At 43.3% G+C, this 27,501-nt stretch overlaps 1 protein-coding gene across 2 annotated transcripts in view; it reads right to left on the reverse strand.

Annotated features, from left to right (window-relative positions):
* STAG1 (stromal antigen 1) overlaps nucleotides 1-27,312 on the reverse strand; it is a 173,074-nt gene extending 145,762 nt beyond the window's left edge. The window contains exon 1 of one of the 2 annotated variants that reach the window (XM_042024746.1): nucleotides 23,049-27,312. The gene's annotated coding sequence lies outside the window, so the exon portion shown is untranslated. Of the gene's footprint in view, nucleotides 1-17,927; nucleotides 20,313-23,048 lie in introns of those variants that run through there. The other variant, XM_042024745.1, reaches the window with a different exon arrangement.
* Nucleotides 27,313-27,501: the final 189 nt, after the last annotated feature.

Raw genomic sequence — 27,501 nt, forward strand, 5'->3', positions numbered from 1 at the left:
TTTTGTCCTGCTATCAGACACAGATTTGTCCTGTTATCAGACACAGTTTTGTCCTTCTAGCAGACACACAGTTTTGTCCTTCTAGCAGACACACAGTTTTGTCCTGCTATCAGACACACAGCTCGGAGCCCATGTGCCCTGCCCAGCCCAGGGAAGGTGCTGAGGTGATGCTGTAACAGAGGTGTAGAGCACAAGGACACAGGTGAACTGTGGATTTACCGCAGTGCAGCACAGAGCAGGATCACCAAAACGTGCTTTGCTAACTCCACTGGGCACACAACAGCTGATTTCCCACCTTCTTCCTCACTGCCCTTTGAGTGTTTTCCCTCCTGAGTCAATAGAAATACTTTACCTTGAAGGCATAGTGACAGCTCAAACTTCAAAGTCATCACTAATTTACGTGGATACTCTAAACTGCAAACACTGATGATTTCTTTTATAACTCTTGCATTGCTTACAGAAATACAGGAACACCTTTTTTTATTTCTGAAGAGTTACTTAAACAAGCAGATGACAAAATCAGAATTAGTGTGACAGTGTCTGAGCGAGCATCATTCATTTTTGTGCTCCCAACTTTAAAGCCTAGCCAAAAATACTTTCTCCCAGTAACACTGACAGCAGTCCTTCCCCCTAGACAAGGAAGAATTTTTTGATCTGGGAAATATTTACTAAAACAATTCATTGGACTAATGCAGCAGTTTTCAGCCTAATGAAATAGCTTAGCTAAAGCTTAGCCACTTAAAAAGAGACAGAAGAATGGATCTTGCCTCCCTTGGAAAGGCTGCCATCAGATGAAGGCTGCTCCATGATGTTGGTAATGAAGCTATCAACAGTTCCAGCATGAACTGCCAGAGTGCTTTATTTTTCTAAAGATACCCAAACAGAGAAGAAACCCTGTGGTACTGGAAAACTGGAACATGGGCTTTGCCCGCAACCTAAAGCCATTACCCTCCCATGGGAAATAAATAAGGCACCAAACCTCTTTCCCACCTGATCCCCAAAGATAGCTGACCTTGACTGTGAATTGAGGAAAGAATCCAAGCATTAATCACCAGAAGAAATGCAGAGTAGCTAGAGTGAGCTGCCTCACAGGTAGCAGGCTAACAGACTAAATCAAGAGCCACAAACCAACATCTCCAAGGGACCCAAGAACAGAAACAATGTGGGATCCTGAGGCTGTCCTGATACAACCAAAACTTGTTTAGAAATGTGCTGGAGGTTTAGAGGCATCTGCCTGGTTTGTGTCTGTGCAAGGTCAAAGCTCCATTCAGGATGGAGTGGTGAAGTTAAGGTCAGTGTTCAGAGCACAGTCTTCAACATCTGGAACTTAAGAACTGCTACTCACAGAATTCTCTGCTAAACTACAGTGATGGTCTCCAACAGCACCAACCTTCTGCTTACACACACACAGAGCCTTACTAATCTCTTCCCTGGGAATGACAGACTAAGAAAAAAAAGAAAAATTAACAGGTGAGAAAAGAAAACCTCGTGCCTAGAAGAGAAGAGAATCATCTTCTACCATCACAGTTCTCTCAGCACTGCTGGTAAGACTGAGTGAAACTTAACAGAAGCTCTGGAAAAGAGAAGCTCTCTCCAGTGAGGGGGGAAATTCCAGCAGCTGATCTGCACAAGAGGATATTTCCCCCGTAAGACTCCTTGGCCTTTGTTTTTGCAGAGAACAGACCACACAGCTTTAAACATTGAAGAATTTGCAAATACTTTCTTTAGCCCTTCGGAAAGACAAGGCAGAGGATTTTCAGTATCTTACACAGTTACATAAAATGAAAATACATCCAGTAACTGATATTTGAAACTGTCAGGCTGTAAGAACAAGAGTGAGAATATTTTGAAGCATTTCCTTAAAGCAGATTCTCAACTCCCATGAGATTCTCAAGAGCAAATTCTAGCTAAAAATTGTAACCCCAGGAGTTAACTAAGGGAACATTTCCTCTAGGAACAATCCTTACAGAAAATACAAGGAAGACACAAGTTTTCATTTTTCTTGTACCTGGTCCTACCTCCATTTCCCTACAAATTATTCAAATAAATGTAAACATTAATCTATAAGCATTGCCTTCACCCTTGAGGCAAAGTTAGAGCAAGCTTTTCCAGAGCACATAGTCTACACAAGTATATTTAATAAAGCATTCAGCAAGCATTTGAATACTTCAAAAGTACCAAGGAAGTTTTTTTTCCAGGCGTTACATCAACACTTAGCACTTCCACAAATCAAGTTCTCAAAACACAGACAACATGACTACATATCAAGAGAATAATAATAAAAAAACCAACAACAAACCAACATGGAATAGATATTTTCTTTTTCAATAGGGTTTTGGGATGAGGTTTCATACAATGGTTCAACCAATCTGATGGGTTGTGTTGTCTAAAATGCAGTCCCTGCTCTTTCCTCCTGCTCCTAACCAACGTTCCTACTCCTTTTTTTCTACAGCAGCTTGGATACTCCCAACAAACCAGTGAATGGAGACACAGGGGACACTGGAAAAGAAGGGAGCAAGCAGATCCAGTCCTCCTGCCCTCCCTACCACAATCCCTCCTCCCTGCTCCCATCCAGGGGCACAGCAATTCTACCATATTGATTCAATTGCAAATGCAGCACAGCTTCTTCATGGCTTTTGCAGAACAAAAGAGGCAACACAAAACAAAGTCCACATTAAATACCCCACACTATAACTTGAGAAAAATCTATTAGATTAAAGTATCACAGAACACTTCCTACACGTGACATGTGATATTTTCATTTATCACAATCTAGAATGTGCTCCCCTAAGTCATTCATTTTCTACTATCTTAATAGAAATTCAAGACTCAAAATAATGGCCTATCTATAGGTTGATCACTTCACAAGAGATATATGAATGCTCTCTAATAAGAGCAGAAAAAATTAAAAAATAAAGAAAAACCCAGGAGACACTATTAGAGAACTATTTCAGAGAAAAATAAAAATGCTAAGAATTTGGGATAGAGTCCTCTGCACAGCACTCTTAACTAAGTTTCAGAGCAAAACCAAAAGCAGAGTCAGTGGGAAGTAACATCTGAATGAATATCTGGGAATGCCAGTCACCACCATCCATGTGCACTGCCCTGAACATCAGGCACCGTGGCTCTGCCCTCCTATGGCTGTACTGGCACGTGGCTTTCTGCCCATTTGTACAGTCCAGGAAATTGTTTAGCAATTTTAAGAACTCTTGTCCAGTTGTTTGTATTTGGATCAGCTCCCTGAACTGGCTCATCCCTCGTTTGCATGAGCATAGGACCAGGACTAGGGAGAGACGAGAACAACCAGGGGAGAACAGGACCAGGAGATCTAAATTGCTACAGAAATGCATTGTACCTTGCTGAAAGATCTTACAAATGAGGGAAACCTCCCCAATTTCTCAAAATTCCAGTGTATACTACAGATGGACTTCAAAAATAGGTGTTAATGCTCAATAAATACAACACATGACTTTTGGATCAACTGAGTATGGATTCCTTTCCTAAGCAAACTCTAAAGATGTCGAAGAAAAAGCGGAGTCAGATTAAGGCCATTTGGAGGTTTTTTAATAATCTTTGCATAAATAGAAAGAAAGCATCTAATTACAGCAGATGATAGCCAGTTTCTTGCCAATACATGCAATACCCTAAGTAAGCATTTTCTCTGCAAAATTCTCTTATGCTGTTTTGAGGGGAGAGGACAGGGAGGGGGGAAGGGCTACCTTCTTTCTGACTCTCCCATTTCTCATTTTTCTATCGGTATTAGTCTGCATTAACAGCCAAATCATACACACACACTCACACAACACTGCCAGTGACCTACTAGAAAGTTGCTATAGCAACGACTGCTTTCAGAAATACACGTTGTGCATTTTAAGTGCCATCATAGTGTAACTCATCTGTCAATTAATAACCATGGCTCACAGGAACACACCACATACTCCAAAAAAAAAAATTAACAAATAAACACAGAGGCTTTTTGTCCACAAAAGGAAGTACTGGGAAACCCAGTGCAGGCTTAGACTCACTACCAATGGAAAAAAAAAACAAATGACACGTATCTAGCACCAAGATGTAACTCTCATATTCCTGTTTAAGTGCACAAAATTCATGAAGTATGAAAAAACTTCGCTTTGGTCTTAAAGGGGGAAATCACTCGTAAATATCGTTAAGTGTCTAATTTAAGCAAATACAGCTTAGTTGTAAAATCATCTATAGGAACATACAGAAAACAATTTAATTTAGGTTTCTGTTCATGTTTTGGGTGAAATCTCTAATAAGAAACAATGGATTTTAAAATATGTTGAGTAAACAAAAAAATGAGTATCCACTGTCAGCCTCAGTAGACCTAATGAAATCCTGTGGTCATGTTATTACTAATTAGCCATCAGACTAAGCCTGTGCCACTGTCCCTTTCTCTGGATGCAGGTGTCCACCTGGTTTTGGTGATTAGATACAAAGCATAAACACAGGAAAGAACTAAACATCTAAAATGACAATTAGTTATTCTCAGAGAGAAAAACGTCAAGAAAATTCAACTAGCACAATTAGAAACTTGAGAGTACTCCAGTACTACCCACAGCAGCTCTTGTTTCCTCTCACAGCCCTGCCTTACACCAGCAGGTGATTTTCAGTCAAGTGCACGTCCTAAGTTCCAGTTCTTTGCCCATCTCAGCTATGGCACACGTGCTGTCCATGGACTGTCCCTCTGACCACTGGAAGCTCACTGCACTGCTAATTGCACAATATTCTCTGTACAGAACATAAAGGCTGATCCATGAGCTTTGCAGAAACCCTGGGTCACCAAGGGCTGTCTGCGTCAATGACACGGTGAGAAAGCCTGCAGAGCTTCTGAGTTCCAATGTGACCTTGAAAAGTGTTTCAATTTCCTTTCTCACATCCTCTACATCCAGCTCAAATCATTCTCTCACATGACAAAGACAAAAACCGCTTTCCTGTTATATTTTCTTGTTTGAGATAAACATCAAGCTCTCACAGCAGCCAGCGTTTGACAATATACTGGTATTGATGGCAGCTGAAATGCTTCTGGAAAACACTCTGGGTATCAGAAAATAAAGTAAGATAATACCGTGCTGGTTTCAGCTGGGGTAGAGTTAATTTCCTTCACAGGGGCTGGTGCGGGGCTGTGTTAGGTTTCGTGCTGAACACAGGTTGATAATAGCAAGATGGTTCTGTTCTTGCTGAGCTCACACAGAACCAAGGCCTTTGCCCCTCCTATGGCAACACCAGGGAGGGGCTGGGGGTGCCTGGGAGGTTGGGAGGAGACACAGGTGACCCAAACCAACCCAAGGGATATTCCAGACCTCATGACATCACACACAGTACATAAAGTCATGGGGAAGAGGGAGGAAGGGGGGACATTTCGAGTGATGGCATTTGTCTTCCCATGGTTACCTGTACTGGAGCCCTGCTCTCCTGGAGGTGCTGAACACCTGCCTGCCTATGGGAAAGCTGAAGGAATTCCTTGGCTTCCTTTGCTTGTGTGTGCAGCTTTTGCTTTCCCTGTTAAACTGTCCTTCTCTCAACCCACAAGTCGTCCAGCTTTTACCCTTCTGTTTCTCTCTCCGATCCTGCTGGTGGCGGAACAAGCAAGTGGCTGGATGGGGTTAAACCAGGACAGAAATCCTGCCCAAACTTCTGCATGACCTCAGTGAGCAGCTCAGTCTGAGTGAGCTCCACCAAGAACCTCAGCCTGGCTATGTGTGTGCAACAATTCCCATAGGGACTTTCCACTTGCCCTGGACTTCGCATGGAGGATTTTCTAAAAACTGAATCACAACCAATCCTTTTAGCTTGGATAACAAAGACCACCTTTGAAAGTCTGATTCTTATACATATATAAAATATATTGTGTGAGAGAGCTGTGGGATACACACCTCCCCAAGGCAACGAGGCCCAGAGCCAGGGGTACAGGGGCAGTTCTGTCGCACTGCATCTGGCTGACAGCTCACAGGAGCAAAGCAGGCAGAGGCACAACCAACCAGTGTTTCATTTCTAGTTAATGGAACACTCTGAAAAGTCTCTGAACAGCAAGAAAAGCACTGCCTCAAAATCTCCTTTTTCACATGAAGATGGAAGAACTTTTTTCCTCTGACCTGTGGACAGCTGGCAGCAGTCATGAGGCAGAGAGCTAGTTAAAAAATATTGTTTAAATATGACAGTCCAGTTTCCCTTAATCTTTCCAGTGAGATACCAACAGACACTGCTCTCCAGGTTTTAGAACAGGACCCTTAAAGTGTAATTAACTTTTTTTTTTTTTTTTAAATCCAGAATTTGGGTGATTGCAGTTTCATGAATCAAACTTTTAAATAATTGAGAAAGGCAAGATACCCTAATCTTCCAAGTTATTTAAAAAGTGGTGCCATTTTCTGGCTCATTTTTTTTAAACACATCTACAATAATAAAAACACCATGTGGGGCAGAAGAAACACATGTAAAGACCTGTACTTCTACTGAGGCCAAAAGCCCAGTCACAAGACAAATGCATGTGTGTAGCCATACCCCCCAGAACACTCCCAACATCCAGACCTTCCCAACTGCTTGTATTTACACACATCAGATTTTGCATCAGTATTGTCTTTTTAGGTGATACGTTTCATTCCCTAATATTATATGTATATATGTGGGGGGTCTTTCTTACTCAAAAACATAGTTATATCCCACCCCAACAAACCCCTCTGGGAATAAACAATGTAGGTCAGCTTTCACTACCAGCTACATTCAGTACTACAGTTGCTCTCATGTCTTTCCAAATCTACCTCTCCCCTCTGGACCTTTCCCTTTATTCAGGACAAAATCCCTACTTGTCTTGACATCCACCTTGGTATCTCGAGGCACCAGGTGAAGCTCACAGAGCAGTGGCTCCTCAGCAGTCGCAATGCCATGGCCATGCCCACCTCTCCATCCACACAACCAGGCTGTGCTGGAACCAGCTTTCCTGCTTCTCCTTTGCATTTTCAGGAGGCTGGTTTCTCCCACAGCCCCAGTGTGAGAACCCTGATCATGCGGAATGTGACTCAAGCAGTTTCCTCTCCTCCTCCTTCCATGACTGCGGCTCAAGGACTGCGGATTCGGCCAGAGCTGGGACACCTCCCTGTCAGGGATCACCTTCCCTCTCTGCTTCTTTTCCTTCACTGACCCAAATGAAAGTCCCATCCTGTCCTGTCCCAACCATCCCTTGCTCTTGAGTCTGTGCCCCCCTTTACATTCCTGTCACCAAGGTCGAGTGTACCAGCAAACCTGCTCTAAATACGTACTTCTCTACCTGGGGCTCAGACACTTGATATCTTTTCCCAGACCTCCTCTTCTAAGAAACATTTCCAGTTGAAAAATAAAACATTCACAATTTTAGAATACAGTCCTCTGAAAAGTGCTGCAGACTATGTTGGCAAGAGCACAAAGTGTGGCAAACAAGGGCAGAAGGGTGGAGGGAAGCTGGATATGCCTTCCAGCAGCAGCCCACGGTGAGTTCTGAGTTCACTGTTTAACTGTGTTCTTACCTTCCTCCCAGAACACCCCCCCACAAATAACTTGCTGACTACCAAACCTTTAGATCCAGCATTTCTGGGGTTCTGATCCCAAAGATGCACCTTTTACGTTTTATCCTGTACACTGCTGCTGTCTCACTGTTAGGAGGAGATACAGCCCTGGCCTTCACATAAACAACATGTTTTACAAAATCCCACTGTCCTTTTCTGCATAATTTGCCATTGTAATTAAACACTGGAACTCTGACACTTATCATTGAAAATTCATGTGGTCTTTTGGCTCCCACTTTTTCTTCAGATGGAAGTCAAAAGGCCACAATAATGCCAGCTTTGCTACCAGGATCCCGTGAACATAATAATTTCTTACTAAATTAATACATTAGCACTAACATGAAAAATTGATGGTTTAAATGAATCATACCTGGCTTTTTTCCAATAATCTGCTTGTCATTAAGGTAATTTCCACATTTTAATTCTTCAAGACACTTCTAATAAGGCTGTAGGACTCACCAGGATTTCCTTTTATTTAAAGGCTGGGTTTCCCTTCTGTTTTTAAACTGTCTAGGGTTATATTTATTAGGTAACTAGAAACAATTTCCCATTTGCCATCAGCACTACCTAAAACTCAGTTTGCACTGAAGGGTCAGATTTGAAGGTGTCAAATTTAAGCTGAAACCTCAAACGAGCTGAATTTTTCCCCAGTAAATGGATCATTGCTCCCAACTAGCTGTCAAATTTCAAAATGTAATTAATACAAACAAACTGCTTCTTAGAAGTAAAATACTAATCCATAACAATTTATACAATATGCATAAAGTAGAATAAAACCATATTCCCTCTTATGATCAATGTGCATTCCCGTTCTGCATCTGGGCTGCCCGAGGGTGAGAGGCTGAGTGCACAAAGCCCTCTGCCCTCCCCAACCAGAGAAACAAGGAGTGCAAAAGCAGCCAACAGTGGAACTACCTCCTCACCTAACAGTGATTGCTACACAGACTTCTCTCTGTCAATGCAGTAAATGGATTATGTGGCTTTGGAAGAGTCAGGCACAATCCCACTTCAAAAATAATGAATTTGCCAGAACACATCACGAACCATCAAGCGAGGTCCTAAATCTGATCAGCTGCTTTGTGGGGACTTCTGAGAAGGTACAACACATTTTTCTGTCCCTCCTGCTGCCTTTCCTGGGAATGTAATTGCTCCAGTTTAAACTGTGATAAAGATTTTTCTTCCAGAACCAGAACATTATTTCCATTTTCAGGAACCACAGAATCAGAAGTCTTTGCTACCATGCTGATACACTGATAAAAGCTCTCTTTGTAGGGTTTGGCCAGCTGAGACTGCTGCACACTTACTCCTTCCTTCTGTTTGTCATTTCCAGCAGTTCCACAAGCTGTGGAAACAATGAAGCTTGGTTCTCCATGGATTACGGTTCTGTAACTCCGTGTGAATTTTCTAACAACAATTTAAATCCTACTCTTGCTTTTATTTAGAAGAGTGTGTAGAAGAGGGATGGGAAAGAGATGTTAAGAGAGTAACTTTGGCCAGTTGTCTACCTTCACAAAAACTGCAGGAATTTCTCTTTTGGATACCTCCCACCCCCTCCAAATTTAATTGGAATTAGTGGTTGTGCTCTTAAGAGACATGCAGCAACTCAATCCTTCTAACGCATTTAAATAACATGTTATGTTGAACCATAAAAAATCTGAACCCTATTCAAAAGACCAAAAATCAGCAATATTAAAGTACCCCAATCTTGTTTCCCTTGTCCCCTCCTCTGTCCCACTGTCCTGGCAGTGACAGGAGTGACACAAACACTTGCAAAGCCACACTGCCTTAGAGAACCAAACTGAAAACCACGAATCTGCAAAAGGTGACATCAAACTGCCCATATAGATATAAATCATCAAGAACAAGAAAAGCCAAGACGTTCTCCAGAAAACAGCTGTTAAAATTCTTGGGTTTCTAGCCAAACAGCACGTATTTGCCAAAAATCTTTAAGCTTCTTTTCTACCTTAAAAGCATTTGGAATAAACACAATTAAATGTGTACTGCAAAACTGTTTTAAAGGATTGATTTCTCTGTTTCCAAATTAATACACATTCCTTACTTCAAAGGTTTGTTTCAAAAATCTTCCAGAATTCAGCAGTTAAAAAACTCTTAATCCCAGAGCTTTAGTAGCAAAAGATTTAATGCTCAGCATTTTGCCCTTCTGAGTTGATGGTCTTTTTACTTATTTATTTTTTAGTGAGGGAAAGAAAGGCTCAAGAATTAGGGAATGGAGGTGATACAAGCAAAAAAGCTTAGACTGATACATGGCCTCTAAGAAACCATAACATAAGCTCAGAGAAGAGGGCGCTGTTAATGCTTTCTCTGATAATATGAAAAGCAGTAGTATGAACAGGCAACATCAGTGAATGCAGAGGGTTTAATAAATTATGATAAGGGTTTAGGATGAGAGGCAGCTTCCTGGTCCAGGTCAAGTTGATTTTGTCTGCTGAATGAACTAACAGCATGATCACTTCCAGAGAATAATTCAAACTCATTAATACTGACATCCTTTCTAAATCTGAGTTGAACCCGAGAAATTATTAAGTACTGTATTGATCAGGGTCTTGCTAAGAGAAGTGCTGAAGAGCACATAATAGCAGTGCTCAAAGAGTGCTCTCAGAGCCCTGCCACTGTTTTGTGGAGAATTCAGTCCAGTGGTCAAGGTAATATCCATCCACCTGAACAGCTAGATATAACAAGAACAAGCACTTTCTGATTTGAGGAAAAGCCAACTAAAAGCTTTATTTTTCAGAAATACTTCCCAAGGAAAATGCAGTGAGTGTAAAACTTAGAGCAAAAGAGCAAATGAAAACGTTTCCAGAATTATTTGTTCAGTGACACACAAGATAATAATTCTCCTATTTTGGGTTTCAAAAAGAGTGACTGGACATGCTCAAACACCATTTAGGGGAGGTACAGAGGCTAGAACAGCTAGAATTCAACACAAATCCTCCTGCACTGGTATTCCTAGAGAAAGGCAATGATGTTCATTACGAGTCAATGATGCTGGTACTAATCAAAGATCACTCATCAATAAACACAGGTATCAATGAACAAAGATTACGCATCAATAAACACAGTTTAAAAGCGAGCTGTGCATGTCCCCCTGTCCCAAAGGATTTAGCCAGAACCTTCGAACCTGCCATGGCCCAAACTATGAATGGCAAAAGCATGTGCTAAAGAAACACCAGCAAAATTTTAGCAGAAAGGGGCACATCTTGGTAAGAAGGAAAAAATCCTGATTATCCCCAGTGGAAAGCAGTTAGAAAAGAAGCTGGTGGCAAAGTGAAAGGCCCCGTTGTATTGACTTAATCTTACTCAGTCTAACTGAATAACATACTTAATCCAGCTCAGTGTCACTGATGAACCATTACCTGTCTGGAAGGGGAGAGGGTGGATGGCTCAAGAACACAGGTAACATAAACCTCTTTTGGAAAAATGCCTTTCCAGGTGACAACTCAATATTCAGATAATCCATTAAGCCTCTGCTGAGCTTCTGAAGAAATTGTGGAGACTTTGCAACTTCTTGCCAAAGAGCTTTCTCCCCTTTCCCAGGAGCTTCTTGGCTACTGCAGGTAGCCAGAGGCCTGTAGGTTGATGAGGAGTTCACCTGGATTTTCTCTGACTGCTCCATGAGGAGGTTCCAGCACCAAAAGGGTCATCCAGAGCCAGCTGAAAGCAGAGCTTTCCTCCATTTCTTCAGGGAGCTGCCATTCTCCCAGCAGCTGTAGCCCAGCAAGGTCAGATTGAGAACAGGGTGCCAAAAATATTTCGCCAGCTAAAAATGAGGAAGCTGCTTGATTAGGCATACAAGTATAGCTTTTATTTCAACTGTGATCTCAGGAGCTCTAAAATAGAAAAATCCCAGAAAATACAGAGTAGACAAAAAATTCACAACCTAGCCTCTAATCCCCTATCAATTGAAGTATAAAATTAGATAAGCATGCAAAGGACTACCTTCTCCAATTTTAGTAAAGACATAGGAATATCTCAAATTATACTATGTATGAGATGAGGATAGTCTAGCTCCATATTTCTTAGTTATTCAACTAAACAGTAAGAGACAAGAATTTAAAAGCCGATTTTTCTTTCTACACTTTCCCTTGTGAGCTGCATGAGGATTTTTCTTTGCTCAACTTTAGTAAATTTTATATATTAAAATAGCATCCTTAATTACTGCTTAGAGCTTCTATAAACTTTCAATGTTCAAATTTTAATGCAGCCATTTTAATAGCCATAATTAGCTCGTTCAGATTTTTAATGCTAAATACTATAAATTACTGAGTACTCTAACACTTCAGTTTTCTAATACTAAGACAGCTTTTTAATATTACAGATATGACAGGCTCTCCCATTTAAAGTGGTTGAGCTCACCTTCCTACTTCATTACACAGCTCATGTTCAATACACTCCAAATTGCCAGTGGATCTTTTCATCATTAATTACATATTTCAAGTCCAACACTAATTGATTTCCAGCCCATGACCAGCAGAAAAGAGCAATCCCACCTCTTATTCTTTACCTCAGCCTGGCCTGTTCTGCTGTGATTACCATGTTCTCCTGTCTCTGTCACACTTTGCTTCCTAAATAATGGGTTTCAAGCAGGAGACGCTGCTTTAAAGTGCATTTGTAAAATCTATGGCAAAACACGTTATCAGCCTATCCCAGGCCCCAGGCACTTGGGAAGCAGCACGTCCCTGCAGGATTGCTAACTGGCCTTCCCACACCTGGCTGGAAGAGGGAACACGAGACAAGTGGGAGCTCCAAAAGCTGTGCAAGTCTAGTGAGATTCCCAGCACTGATTTTTACATTTCTGTATCAAAAATGCTCTGGTCTTAATACTGCCAAGGAGAGAAAAGGGAACCAACTACCTTTTTAAACTAATGCTTTTAGGCTTATTCCTCTTTTGCAGGAGCGCTGGGAATTACTTGTGCATTTCCTATGGAAGGCACCTGTCTTACCTGCAGGCTGAAACTTGGACTTCACCGTGCACTTAGAGCCAGCATTCAGCATCCTAAAATACACATGCTGAAAATCACACATGCTTCCTAAGTACAGAAAGTCCTGAATATAGAACTCCCAGAGAATTCACAGGTAATTCCCAATCACTACCTGGAGCAAAAACCACCCTTGAATGTGTTTGAGGAGTTTATGCCTGTGGGTTTTTTCCTCTTATATTCTTCAATTAAAAAAAAAAGTGAAGCCAAATCCTGTCCACAACTTCTTATTTCTGTAGATACCATTCAAAACCAGAACTGTAAGAAGGATGTGACCTTGCAGACAGAGCACCATGAGCAGATGTGAGACAACACAGAGCCTGAACATCACATCTAATAGAACCTGTGGGGACTGCACTTTTAAAGCCCAGCCCGTTTCCATGCCAGCCCTCTGAACCTACAGCACCAGTGAAACCCAGCCCGGAGCACTCCCAAACCTTGAACCTTTCTTTGCAGTCAGAATTCAGGGAACTCTTAACATTTCCATGTTTTATTCATTTTATATACTGTACAGATATTATAAAGAATATTGTGTTTATTCACATATTAACTGCACTCAACACAGCCGTCTTGCAGTTCCAGACACACTGGGCAGATTAACAGAATGCAAAATAAGACAGCTATTAGTTTCAGCAAAATTTCCCACACTGAAGCTAAAAACATCTCTCCAGAATTCCTAGGGCAATGCTGTGAAAATTTTGTCTTTTAAGCTATGAAAAGTTTCATGAGCTCCTTACCAATAGGTACAAAAGCCTCTTCCACAAGTTTTCAATTACTCCTCAAAGGAGGGGGCACTGGTACTTGAACACAGTGAGCAGAGATGGAACAGCTAATGTTTCTGTAACAGGAATGTCCGTGTGCTCTTTGCAGACAGAAGATATTTCTCTGACATGAAAACACAATTTGGCAGACATATTTGAATAAAGGTTGTAGTTTAGAGTAGCTGCTGAGCTTACTAAAACACCAGAAGAATGATCTGGGAGAATGAGTTATGAGATTAATTGCCAAAGGAAAAAAAAGAAAACGTAATGAGGTTTTAGCTCACTAGAAAAATGGTACCCAGAATACATTTCAAAGTATCATTTTTAACAGGAGAGGTTTTACAATTCTTTTTATTATTTAAAAATGAATATTTAAAAGGATATTTATTATTGCTTGTTCTCTACCATACAGTTTAATTTCTAATCTGCTTGCAAACTCCCAGACTGATGAAGACTTGGATCAAATTAAACCCCATTACAGGGAAATGAAGAGAAAACAATTAGCACAGTCATTAAATACTGACTTGCAAACATAAGACAGTTTCCTTAAGTCAACAAACAATTGACATTACTAGAGCAAGGTAAGACTGAAATGAACATTTTGAAGTCAGTCACCCATTTTCTGAGCAGAGCCCCCAAGTTACAGGGGAAAATGAATCCTTAAGGTCTAAAAGTTCCTAAGCAAAGATGATTTCAGGGACAAACCACTGTCAGGTAGCTGGTGAGATTCCTGACACCACATCCAGTTCTTGGCTGTGAGAAGCAAGAAATTCTGCCTTGAGTTGTTATTCCCCATATTTAGTCTTTTAGCTTCCCCTTCCCACTGGCTGTTGTTTTGCTCTGTTGTAGTGGTTTTTTTTCTTAAATTTCTTACTTTAGTTTCAGATAAGAAAGAGTTACAAGTTTGTGATAAAACAACACAAACTTATTCTTGTTTTAACACTAAACTGTCAAGTCTGTTAACAAAGAACTTATATACAGCCACTGAGAAGAGGAAGGGCAGGAAAACAGTTTTGGAGCTTGATCAAGGAAAGGATTCTTCAAAATATTGCAGTCTACAGAGAACAGAGCAGAAGAGAAACTGGCAGAATTGTGCACTACAAGGATGAAACCAGAGAGAAAGGTATCCTAAGACTGACTGGATTTTGATTAAAACATTTAAAGCTCAAGCACCTCATACACATGCAGTGCCAAACTCTCAAGAGATCCGACAGCAATTGACTTTTCTTTTCCTTGGATATTTGAGGGCTATTAGAAGGGAAAGTAAGAGATTGACGACAAGGCTCTTCCTAGTCTATTAAAAAGGGAGATGTATTGGTAAGATAAGTGATGTAATCATGGAGATGAGTTTCCCTGGGAGGTACACGGGAAGAATAAAGTGCTGATGGCCTCCCAGCTGCAATGATAGGGAAGAAAGCCATATTCCCAGAGAACTAGCCAGGTTCCTTGAGCAGTCACTCATTTCCTGCTGTACTCTGTGCTGCCCCACTCACCAAAATGCCCAACTACACAACAAAGCGTGCTCCATCAGGCTGGGAGCCACAGAAGTACAGAACCAAATCACCAACTGCATCTCCAGCCCACCCCTCAGTAGCCCAATTCCCAACCATCCCACCACAGAGCCTCTCTAACCCGCAGAGGCAGATCCCTGTCTCCCAGCAGAGCAGCACCAGCGCCAGGGAGCTGCAGCTGCACAGGGAGGGCACGGAGCACCAAAGGAAGGCTGTCCACTCACTGTCCCCTGCGCTGTTATGCTACTCAAGGTCCCGTTCATCTCTGACAAACCAGCTACTAAAAGCTGTCAAATTCTCTGAGGGTGCTCCCAGAACACCTGAACAAGCACAGCGGCTGCTGCTGAGCTGGCACAGGCAGGTGGCACCGTGGCTGCTAAGGGACACTCACAACAGCCCCGGTTTATCCCAGACCTGCGTGGAGCACTTGCCCCCTCCCCGAGGCACGGCCTGGAACAATCTCCAGCCCTGCCAGGCACACGACCTTGTGCTCCAAGCAGGAGCCAAACTGCTCCGAGAGGAAGCAGCGACAAGGGTGGAGGGGAGAGAGGCTTATCAGTCAAAAGGAGACACTTGGGGGTGACAGGAGGGAAGCAAAGGTGAGAGCCCTGACTGCCACCTAAAAAACAAGAGGTGGGAAAGCACCGAGGACAAAAAAGCAATTAAAAAAAAAAAGGTTAGGTATGTTTATCAATATAAAGCTCCTAAGTGAACAAAATCCAGTAAAGCCTAGAAAGTACAATCTAGTTCCATTTATTTACTTATAAATTAATCAACTTTAAATTTTCATCCCACCTCTACCAACGTAGTCCCATGACAAATTAGCTTGTAAAACACAGCAAAAGGCAGTTTCAAAATAAGCAAACAAGAAGTGAAATCCAAGTTTTAAATAATCATGCACTTAAAACAGCAGAGCAGCAAAGCAGATCTGTCTGGAGTTATTCCCTGAAGATTATAAACTGATAGGGAACAAATGCTTTGATAAGAAGAATCCAGGATCCAAACAGACAATAAATAAATGTTGCTAATGATGTCATAACTAGAAGACTGGTTTCAAGGCTCAAAACATCTCTGCTTGGTACAAAAATGTACCTACTGTTTGGAAGAAACAAAAGCTCCAAATGCTGTCCATGCTGGAAGACAGCTGCTTCCTAGGAAAATTTTAGGGCAAGTCTGTGAAACACACATATTACACTCACATTAAATGCATCCCTTTTTCACTTTTTTAGCATCTTTTAATTTTCTTTCCCAGTTTTTTCTCTTACAGCTGCTATTATACCACAAAAAAACAAATCCTCTTTCCGTATTGTCAAAGTCATCATGAAGACTTGTACCATTTTATAATAACAAAAAAGCAGCATTTGAAATCAAAGGATGTGGAGAAACCGATGTTCCATGTATGCTTTCAACAGCTTGATGCTGAACAAACAAGGCAGCCTCTTTCTTCAGTGCTCTTCATGAATATTGAAGACTGCAGCTAATCAAATGACAGCACAGACAACTGCATCAGGCAGCTGCATCAGCCAGCAGCGTCATCACACTCCTCGCCAGCAGCAAGGGGAGAGCCTGGGCTCCTGTCTGATGCCATCCCAGCCAAGGACCCAGTGTTTGTGCTGTAGCCCGTGCTAGCTACAAAGGGCAAGCTGCCCCTGTCATGGGCCAGTACCCGTTTGTTTCACCAGTGAAAATCCCTTCCCATGCGGGTTCCATCCCTCCCTTTGTGACAAGGGTGACCGTGCCTCTCGGTGACGGAAATCCAGAGTGACTCCAGATACCCAAGCACAGGCTAAGGCAGATTCTCACCCCCTGGGATGGCCTGCAAAGCCTTCCTTGAATGACAAACAAAAGGATGAGGGAAGAGCAAGGGACTCTTGTGAAGAGCTCATCACAATAAATAAATAAATGAAGAACAATCCACCTTGCACTACTAAATCATCAGCATCAGAGCAGAGTGCCCAGTTTGGGGGCCCAGGCTTCAGGATATGAACTGACAGGAGTGAGTCTACAAAGCAGTAAGCTGGGTCAGAGGACAAGAAAACCAGAGGTAGGAGGAAACAGTGAGAAACTCAAAGACACAGTTTGTGTTAGAACTCAAGGAGAAAAAAAAAGAACAGCTTATGGACATTCAGGTACACCAGAAATAGCTCACTATGACAAAATAAACCCCAAAAGTTAACTGCAAAATGTGTCAGTTAAACATTGGAAACAAACCAGTCAGTAAGAATATACAGCACTGGAATAAGCTGCTTAGGAAATGCAGTGAAATTTCCAGCAATTAAGAGATTAGACAAGCAGCTGTCAAGAATATTGTAAATTGTCTCACTCCAAAACAAAGGGATTAACTCAAGCTCTCTCTCCATTGTTTTTTTTTGCTCTGTATTCTTCCAGGAACAAAGAAAGCCCAGGAAGAGTGACAAAAGTAAGAGTAAATAAATAACCATCCTAGTACAAGTCCATTGTTCCAGTAAAACACAAGACTGGACAGAGGTCTACAATTTTAATATCCCTTAATGGCTGTAAAAGCAAGATGAGTTTGGACTTAAGAGTTGTGTCCCTAGAGATTCCAGCAATGTACAAAACAAATCAGTGAAAAAAATTCAAATAAAAGAATTAAAGAAAAACACACTCCAATACCAGTTCTTTCATTAAATAAAACCCCAACAGTAAAGTCTTTCTAGCATCTATTCTCACAACACAGCACATCTCAGTTGGAGGATGGAGACGTGTAAGTGATAAATGCTTTGCAATTTTTCAAAAATGAACTACTGCTCTTAAAGGAAAAAAATTACAGGACTAAATAATAGAATACTTCTACTTGAAAGCCAGGAGTAGAAGACTGCAGAGCAGATATTATATGAAACTATTAACCACTGCAACACTTCGGGTAGTGGTCCTCAAGAAATCATACTGCAAGATTAAATCTCTGCTGCTAATACAGGAAAATTCTTATCAGCTGCAGGGTAAGGAAAAAATATTGCAAGGAAAAGAACGTGATGGGGGCAGGGTGGTGTCAATTTTTCTCATCATGTATGATCAGGACATTTAAAACTAAGGGGGAAAATGGTATTAGAGCCACTGAGTGGTGAGAGCATGAACACTCACATGACAAAGTGACCAAAGAGCCCCAAAGAGAGGAATCTTCCACCTGGGATCGCAGCCAAACGGAGACATTCTGTACGTGCACCCTTCTGTGCACCCTCAGACTGAGCACCAACAGCTCTGATCTCAACACCATCAGTCAGCTCTCAGCCACGTTAGGGGCACATGACTTTGCTCCTTTGGCTCATATTCCACGGTGACATTCTCAACTGCCCAAGCACACAATGTTGTTATATCCTGCTGAGTTTACTGATCTTCCCATCCGGTGTCTGTTCAAGCTCTTCTGGGAGATTTCATCCAAAATAAATGTTCTCTCCTAAACAAAGTTAGGAAAAACATTTGTTCCTTATCTGAGCCCTCAGTAAATTGCCTGCTTTGGAGGAAAACAAGGATACAGCACAAAAGACACCTGACTGACAAGATCCAGCTTTTGGCAACTTCCATGGCAAGAGACCAATAAATCAAAGCCTGGTTTCCAAACCTGGGGAGTTATGCCTCACACAGCCTGATGTTCAGGAATGGCTTCTGTTCACAAGTAGCAGACTGATGCCTGTCAAACTCCTGTCCTTCCCACAGAGCTGGAAGGATGCAGTGAAGGTTGCTGTCCGTGTGTCACACACAACCTGCTCCTATGCACAACCACAAAATCTACAAGAAAGAGATCTCCAAGTCCAACCAAGCTACTACCACTTACTATTTTGCAGACAATTATAAAATGGCCACGATATGTGGAATTTTTTTTAACAACTAAGTAACAACGATCTCATTAAAGCCAGAGGCCTTTACCCTAAAGCATGAAAACTAAGCAGGAATTTCCCACTTAAATCCTTAGAAAAAAATAAATGCTTATTTACCACACCTAAAAGAAAAAAAAAAAATCCTTAATCTCATATTCAAAAATCAATTTGCATAAGTTTTGTTGGAACACCACAAACATAACCAATCTACAGCTAAAAACTTAACACAGGAATTTCCAGTCCGGACAGTTGGTTTGTCAGAGGCATGTGTTATTTGGAACAAGATGGGAGTAACTGCCTAACAATACCCATCTCAACCACAGGCGTGCTCATCTGAGCCATCTATAACAATGCAAAAACCAACGTTCCCCTTGAGGATTAAAAAGAATCCCCAGCAACCAAGTCCCAAACTGCCTGAGCTTACAGCTGAGGAAAAATAATACAAATGAGGCTGCCCTGTGTGTTAAATTTTTGTTCTTTGTTGGCTATTAATAGGCAAGTGTGGTGAATGTAAGATGATATTCAGATCATTTCTAGCCTTCCACCAGCATGTTCTTCCCTTCCTTCCCCACAGCTTTTTGTCTTCCCAACTGAGGCCCCATTTCAGGGAGCTCTGACAGCGATGTCAGATGCAGGAGCCGCAGGAAGGGCAGGACGGTTCCTACACTGCTTCGAGACACTCGTCCTGCTCTTGGGTCTTCCCTCAAAGAACCTGGCATGCCACCAACACCAGCAATAGCTAGACCAGAAATTAAAAAGGACACCTCTTTCTTACATATGTATATAAAACAAGCTACTTGAGGAGCTGCAGGAGCTGCAGTTACTTTGCACAACGCCACTTTCTCTACCAGCTGCCCCCATCATGTGCCGGGAACAGCCTGTTCCCCTCACCCCTGACACCTCGTTTGGTGCAAAGAGAGCTCACCATGAACTTATTTCTTCTGGAGAGCTGCAAGTCACTGGTTTTGTACATTCCCATGCTCTTTAATTACGTAATTGTTCCATGACAGCTTAGTTCCACAAGCTCTTCCCTGCGTCAGGCTCACATTGGCCAGTACCAGCAAACCTGCACACAGGCTCGAGATTGGCAGGACAAATATCTCCAGTGGCACTCTGTGACACTTCACAGTGGTGCTACTTGTCATTTACCAGGCCTGTGGGTGAAGAGATCAGAATTGGGGAACTACAAATCAGAGCTGACTGTCCCACATGCTGAATGCTTTTTGTGACCACTGCCACACAAAGTCATTATCTTTTGACATCGGCCTGAATACAAGCACGAGTTACAAAGAGGAACAACACGTGGCCTTCAGGACAGAGGCAGACACAATAGCTCAACTCTGGATGTGGGTGTTATCAAAGCATTACTTTAGGTCAAGGAAGTTGTTTGAGGGACAGACAACAAAGGAGCTGACTGCCAAAAATTTATGGGCAAGGAAGATGTGAAAGGTTATTCTCAGCTGTGTACTTCACAATAAAACTCCATCAGTGACATACCCTGCCAACAGCTCAGAATTTACGGCAGAAAATGCTGGTGGTACCTCCTGGCATTTCACAGGGGCTCCAAGTCCTGCACGAATGCTATGGACGATGCTGATGAATGACACAGTCTTGCAAAAGGCCTAGCAATCCTCACTGGCAGAGATCGCCAAGAAAATATTCTGGAAGTTTAGAAAAGGGTAACATTCAAGTCTTAGCAGTTTTGTAAAAACACATTTGCCTAGGGGAAACGAAATGTCCAGGAAATAATGGCAGCTGCAAGTGACAACTCCTCCCTCCACCCCTCAAACGTGACACTCCGCTTCCCTTGATTGTCATCCCTCAGCCTTCTCTCTTAGCCCTTGTCTTTCCTTCTCAGCTTCCTACCAGGACACCAACAGCTCTGAATCAACAACCAGCAATGAGAAATCAGAAAAGTAAGGCATACCAATGGAAAAGGCTTGTCCTCCCAGCTGTAATGGCTCTGGCATTCACAAACATTTATCCCCAAGACAAGGAACTCCCGACTGATACCCACATCAGGCAATACGATTTACATAAGCCCCCACACCAGTGCTTTCTGTCCCTGATGCTGGTGCTTTATAGTTCCACCAACATGAACTCGAGTGTGTAAAAACTTTCCTTTGCAAAGCAAAACCAAGCAGCTTCTCTGGTTCCTTTTGGGAAGAAAACTAAGTGTAACAGTTCAATTCTGAAACACACCTCTCCAGGTTCTGAGTGTGTCCAGTATCTTGTACAGCAGCACAATAATTAGTATTCAAAACTTCCCTAGACCATTTTGAAACAGGAATTAAATTTCAGCCCAATCTTACTGCTTTGGCACAGAAAACTGCTCCAAAGGGAGCCAACAGAAACAAAAGGTATTAAAAAAAAAAAAAAAAATTCCTCTGACTAGGGAAGCAAAAGAGATGCACAAACCCACAGAAATTATGCCATTTCTTCTGACCAGCTCCACTGACCCTTTTCAGAGGGATGAGAAAGGACATATTATAGGTGAATTCTGTTTGATTTATGTGAATACAAGCAGAACAATCAGCTAGTGCTAAAACAGAAAAAGCCTCAAAGAGCTTAAGGGAAACACTGGGATGGTGGAACTGAAAGGAGGTGAAGAATAAACAAGCCATGATCTGAGACTCAAAGGGCAGAGTACCCGAAACTGCGGCCAAGCCTGGGGAAGAGCTTCCCTTACCACTGGAGCTCTCCTTCTCCACTCTCACTGCCATTCCCAGAGCACTTTGTACAGCCGGGCACAAAGGTTACAGATGGCTGAGCACAGTTTGGAGGCAGCCAAAGGCAGGAGTCCCTCCAAGCTCAGCTCTGTGTGCAAGAATGATCTGTGCAGTGCTGATTTGCACTCCCTGTGCTACATTGTTTGTTTTACAGTAACACTGCAACCATTTGTTTGGGTTCCTTTAAGCCCAGTATCCAACAGGAACAGGCCTACAGGAGTGTACTCTGTGTATACATCCTTCCCTCTGTCCTTGTCTCTATCTCCACTATCAATAATTATCAGTGCATGGACCAATTTCCACTGAACTCAGGAAAACAGAGATCCCAAAATATGTAAGTACCCCTCTATTGTTAAAAATATTCATTTCTTAGAAGACAGATTTTTAATTCCTCTCCCACAAGCAATGTCCTGTTAAAGTAAGGATATGGGAAAAACAAAACTATCAGACACCAAAGAAGCCATGTAAGTGAACCAGAAAAGAAACAGCCTTCAAAATAAAATTCTACTGCTTGAAGCAGTGCTTACTCTTGAACACAATTTACAGTTATGTTTACTTTCTCACCTAACACTCTGATGTTACAGTCTAGTGAGCCTAATTTAGTAGAAACTATTCTAGAAAATAGATCTGCAGGCAACTAAATAAACTACAGCATTTAGACAGGGAAATCAACCTTACTTTTGTACAGGAAAGCCAAGTTCCACACAGGAGTTCTCTCAAGGCCCTCCCTTACACCAGTGGACGGCACTTGATTTAATTTCCAAAAGACATTTAACAAGATTCTTCAGAAAAGGTCCTTAAAGAAATTCAGCTGCCATGGCAACAACAGGCCTTGCATGGACAGGTTACCTGGGGAAGAGAGAGGAGACAAAGAGCAGACCAAGCGGTCATCTCTGACCACACAGGAAGGCCACCATAGCAACACAGGGCTTGGAGCAGAAGGTGTCCCCAAGGGGGTGGAACAAGATGATCTGTAAGGTCCCTTCCAAGCCAAACAACGCCGTGATACTGCAAGTGTGAGCTCTTCCATCTAGAGAAGGAGAATGCCAACACTGTGCTGATGGCACCAGGCTACTCTAGTAAGGCAGGACCAGCCCCAAAGAAGGGAAGAACAAACACAAGCTGCAGACAGCAGAGCTGGCAGGGAGCATTCAGTGAAGCTTAGAGTTACCCACAGAACCCCAACTTCACACAGAGCAATGGGCTGGCTCCCTGCTGAACATCCACACCCAGAGCACAGGCACGCACAGCTGAGTCAACCTGAACCTCCCACCTGAAGGATCCCCATCTCCAGGACCATTTTTCTCCAAAAGTATTCCTGCCACTGACCTTGCATCACCTGTGTCAACTCCTGACTCTGACAGCCTGACTTGATTCACTCACTGGGCAGAAAAACCTCCCTCCCAAGCAGAGGAGTTTGCCAGGTAGGGAATTCAGCTCCAGGGAAGGTCAAGCCAGCAGCAGCACAAAGGGAAAGGAGAGCTGTGCAGCTGTGGAGACACAGATCTCTCTCAGCTGAGGCAGGCTGGCAGAGCAGCTCAACCATCTTGTGCAATTCCACTAGCAGCAACCAGCTCATGTGGTCTTAATGAACAGATCTAGAAATTAACAATGCAAAACTGGCACACTGAGCATGCGTTTAAGGTGGAATTCATTACCCATTTGCAAACGACGTTTCATTTCCCACTTACAAACACAAACATGTTGGTATCTTCCAGGTCCTTGGGGATTATAACCCTAAAAGCAGAGAGAGAAACCCTTATGTGGGGGAGAGCAAATAGATACTCAGCTTGTTATTTGATTTGGTTTCAAAAAACACCACCACATGCTATGCTCTAGTATGTAAAAATGTATCCAAGATTAATTGTTTTGATTTTTATTATTTTATTGTAGAAAAACATTTGACATTTAGGAACATTTCTGACACACAGGATAATCCCTGTGTAACTCTACAAAGAAATATCTTTTTCCTATGAGCTGAACAATCTGTCAACGCTGTTTTCATTCACCTAACCTGCCAATATAATACAAGCCTGCTATTTGTAGAGTTACAGAATATAAACTCACTAGATTTATTTATAGAATAAATAACATAGCTGCTGCTGAAACCTTGCACAGCAAAGAACACAGTTGGCTGGATGTTGCTTTCTAGTAAAACGTTACTTTTGGGAACCACCTGAAACAACCTGCCCTTCAGCTGAAGGGGGACAGGCTGAAGAATTCCACCTCCTGCTCCTAATTCTGAAAGAAATGATTAATAAATGATTAAGAACTGCATGACTGGAGCTCACAATACACTCCCACATCAAGCGCTCATGTCTAATAATGCTTACAACTGTGGCTGAGAGCCTGTCCCACCACACCTTTTTGTGTCTCTAAAGATCCAATTCCCCGCAGGGCAGGATGAGCAGCAGGGCAGGATGAGCAGCAGGGCAGGATGAGCAGCAGGGCAGGATGAGCAGCAGGGCAGGGACTGGGTGCTGGGAGCCTTGCCCAGCCAGTGCTCCCAGCTCTGGGTACAGAGAGCAGCACCCACCAAAGTCACAGGCCTGAAGGCATGAAAAGCCTTGTATCTGCACCACTTGTACTGCATATGGAATTATCTGCATTTATAAATAGGCATTTTCTCCTCACATATTCCAATTAAGGCAGAGTTACCAAATTTACCAAGTTCATGTTGAACCTACAGTTCAGAACAGGACACAGGTGACACTGTTTGGGCCCTGATGGATCTCTTGTCCGAGGCATGCTGCTATCTCAAGCGCACTGTTATCATTAAAAAGCATTTTCCAAACTATAAAATGCCTGCAGGGATGCAAACAAGGAAATGTGGCAAAGCCAGGAGCACAGTTCCTTCAAACCACAGGGAGAGCACCCGAGTTCCTGGGTGTTCTCTCACAGTGACACACAAGCTGTCAAGTGCTGCAACCATTGCCTACAGTCAGACTTTCAACGGGACATGTCAGAAATTAAATCAGCAAGTTGCTACAAAATCCCAACTAAGGACAAGATTCCCTCTGCAGTTCCTTCCCTTCAGCAAGCTGAAGGTGAGTTCTGCCTTTAAAAAAAAAAAAATCACAGTGCACCTTCACAAAACAACACTTATTTTTGAAAGTGTATTTTCAGACTGAGAAGTTGCAAGAGGGTCATAGCAACGCTCTCTAAACCACTTATTTTCTAAGGGAACAAAGAAATAGGTTTCTGTGTTCTGATCACATATTGAACACCCACACCAACAAAACTACATCAGCACAGAAAAGCAAAATACTGCATATCCCCAGATGCCCTGGGTAGAAACAACAAAACAATTATCTGCTGATGAACTCAAACTTTGTAGGATTTCCCTTTCTTCTCCAAGAACAAAAACCAACTCTACTCCTGTTTTTAACCAAATGAGCAGACACAGTGGCACTGCAAGCAAGAGATGACAACGTGCAATTGGAGTTTCAGAGCTCCACTGATAAATGAGAGTGACTACAAGTAAATCCCCAAAAGTGTAAAGAAAGCAGGAAGTATCTTGCAGTCGTGGGCTGGCATTTTAAGTCCTGAAGTCAATACAGCAGCTTTAGATAAGGCACTTCCTTATCTTGGCACCAGATTCAGCATCACCTTCTGGGTTTGACTCCAAGCACTGGAAGCCCGAGCCTCATCCCAAAACTCCAAGGTGCAGCACGGAGAGATCCCAGAGAGGCCAGTCAGGCATTCAGCAGTGCTGCATCTGAATTCTGGCTTTAACATTCCTCCACAGCTTCAGTAGAGTTTGCCTCTTTCAGTATGTCTTGTGGTAACTACAGATCTGGAACGCTGCAATTCTCAGCAGGGTGTGAGAGGCTTTTTTTTGTGCATGTCACCAGAAAACAAACCACAATGTTACCGTAAAGGCATGGGCTCATCCCAGTAAAAGGACTCTTCTTAGAAAGTCATCACAATTCAGCGTTTCTCTCACTGAATCCTTACACTTCTATGGGCTCACTTGCCTAGTAGAATGTTATTTAAATTACCAGTATTTAGCCAACTTGTACCAGAGCATGTCTTTGCAACCAAGGGAAAGAAACGAGAGATTCCACAGTCACCAGCACAAACTCGAGGTACGTGTTGCTCTTTCAAATCAAAAATATTCACTTGTTGAGTTTCTGACTACCCCAAGGAAAAAATTTTGTCAACGCATCCAAATATGAGCTATAATAATGTTCACAAACCTTCTCACCTTCTCAACTCTCAAAAGGTGCACTGCAGTTGCAGAAGTCACATACAAGTCTGCACAACATGAAGGGCAGGCTAAGGACAGGGACAGGAGCTGACAAGCTCAGAGCACCCAGCCACGGCTCCAGTACCAGGGTTTCAGCTGCCCTCACAGCTTCAGACCACAGCATACTGGGTGTGGACATTTGGCCAGAAATGCTGTCCCTCAGTCAACTAGTCAACTCTTAGCACTCTGTAAAATGTCAGGAAGCACCAGAGACCGTGGGCTGCAGTCCTCTGGACACAGGGGCTAGAGATGAAGTGCTCTGAACCTCCAGAACTGGCACTAACTGTTCACCCAGCTTCAGAAAAGCTTTGTTGCCACTACCCACTCCCACTGTTGTAAATCCACATCCATCAGCAGCACCAACATAGAATTCCAGCTGCACACTCTCTATTGAGCAGCCAGTAAAAATTACATCCTCTCAGATTAATCACAACCCTGAAGTCAGCCGCCCTGCTCCAGCTCACCAGGAAATCCTGCTGCATCATGGGTTGGCGTTTCATTTCAAAACTCTCTGCACCCTTATGTGTATTTTCTCAGGCTTTCCAACAAAAAGTCGAGTTGAGTCAGAAAGAAAACAAAAAAAAACCATAAAGAAAGAATAAACTGGCTTCTAATTCTGTAATAGGAAAAACTTCTTCACAGGGTCAGAACACCTTTTGACAGACAACCTGCACACTGCCTTGTGGCCCAGTGACTTCTTCATGGCTGGATGGGTTGTACTGTAGAAACACCCATCAAATAACCTCACTATAGCACTAGACAAGACCAAACTGCTTTAGATCCAGAGAATCTGCATTGATCCTTCTCTCACACCACTCCTTCTTCACTAGTGTAATAACATGGAAAAGTTACTGAACCCAGACATTAATGTCATCCATCCCACCAAACGCAGGACACCGTTTAAGAACAGTTGCATCGGTCGTGTGACCTGGAGAAGGTTTTTCATTCCTTAACAACCTCAACAATAGATGCTATCACTAGACTAACTCTGTGCAGCTACAGAACTATGTGGAACACAACTGAAATAATCAATACTTACAAAGAAGCTCAATTTAGTTTAATTAAACTCACAGTGTCTTCCCAGAAACTAAGTTTTTTGACACTGGTATTGGCAGTCATGTCCCTTTAAGTTGCTCTATGGACACTACAACTATTTTCTTTCTCCCAAGTCACACTTCGTCCCAACCACTGCTCACACTCCCTGCTCCATCCCAGGAACACAGGGAAAGCAGAGTGCGGCTGTCCACCACTTCCCAGCATGGGCCAGGTACCCAGTGACCAGCACCCATCACCGAAGCCTTCCACTCCTCCAAGCACAACCTTTGCTATGTCTGAGCCGAGCAGCGCAGGACCCCAACCTGGTTTTGTGCCTCTCCCCCCCGCCCAGCACCGGTCAGAGGGCACCGCCTGCACTTGGCCGCTCCCGGAGCCATGGATCCCTGGATCCCGGCTCCGGTCGTGCTGCCCCCGGGGCTCAGCGCGCTGCTTCTCCCACTCAAAGCTCGGGGCAGCCCCACGACTGCGTGACACGGCTCTGTGCCCCGGGCCAGCCAAGGGGCGGCCGCTCGCCCCGGTGCCACCGCACTGGGAACTCGGGGATGAGCAACAGGAGCGGCGGGCGGGGGTCCCCGGCCCCGGGGCTGCACCCCGGCCTGGCCCCCCTGGATTCGGGCCAGGCGCTCGGGCGGCCCGGGTGCTCCAGTGGGCCGGGTCCCGGCGGCGGGCCGGGCCGGGCCGGGCCAAAGGCGGGTCGGGCCGCCCACCGGCTCCCGGAACTTTCCCTCCTCCGCCGCCGCCCGGGGCCGGCCGAGGGCCGCCGCCACCGAGCCCCGCGCGGCGGAAGCGCCACCCCCGCTCCGCCC

This window comes from Corvus kubaryi, unplaced genomic scaffold (assembly GCF_017639235.1).
Source record: "Corvus kubaryi isolate FWS band 111438036 unplaced genomic scaffold, C.kubaryi_AGA036_p1.0 37264, whole genome shotgun sequence".
In the NCBI taxonomy this organism is placed as follows: Eukaryota; Metazoa; Chordata; class Aves; order Passeriformes; family Corvidae; genus Corvus; species Corvus kubaryi.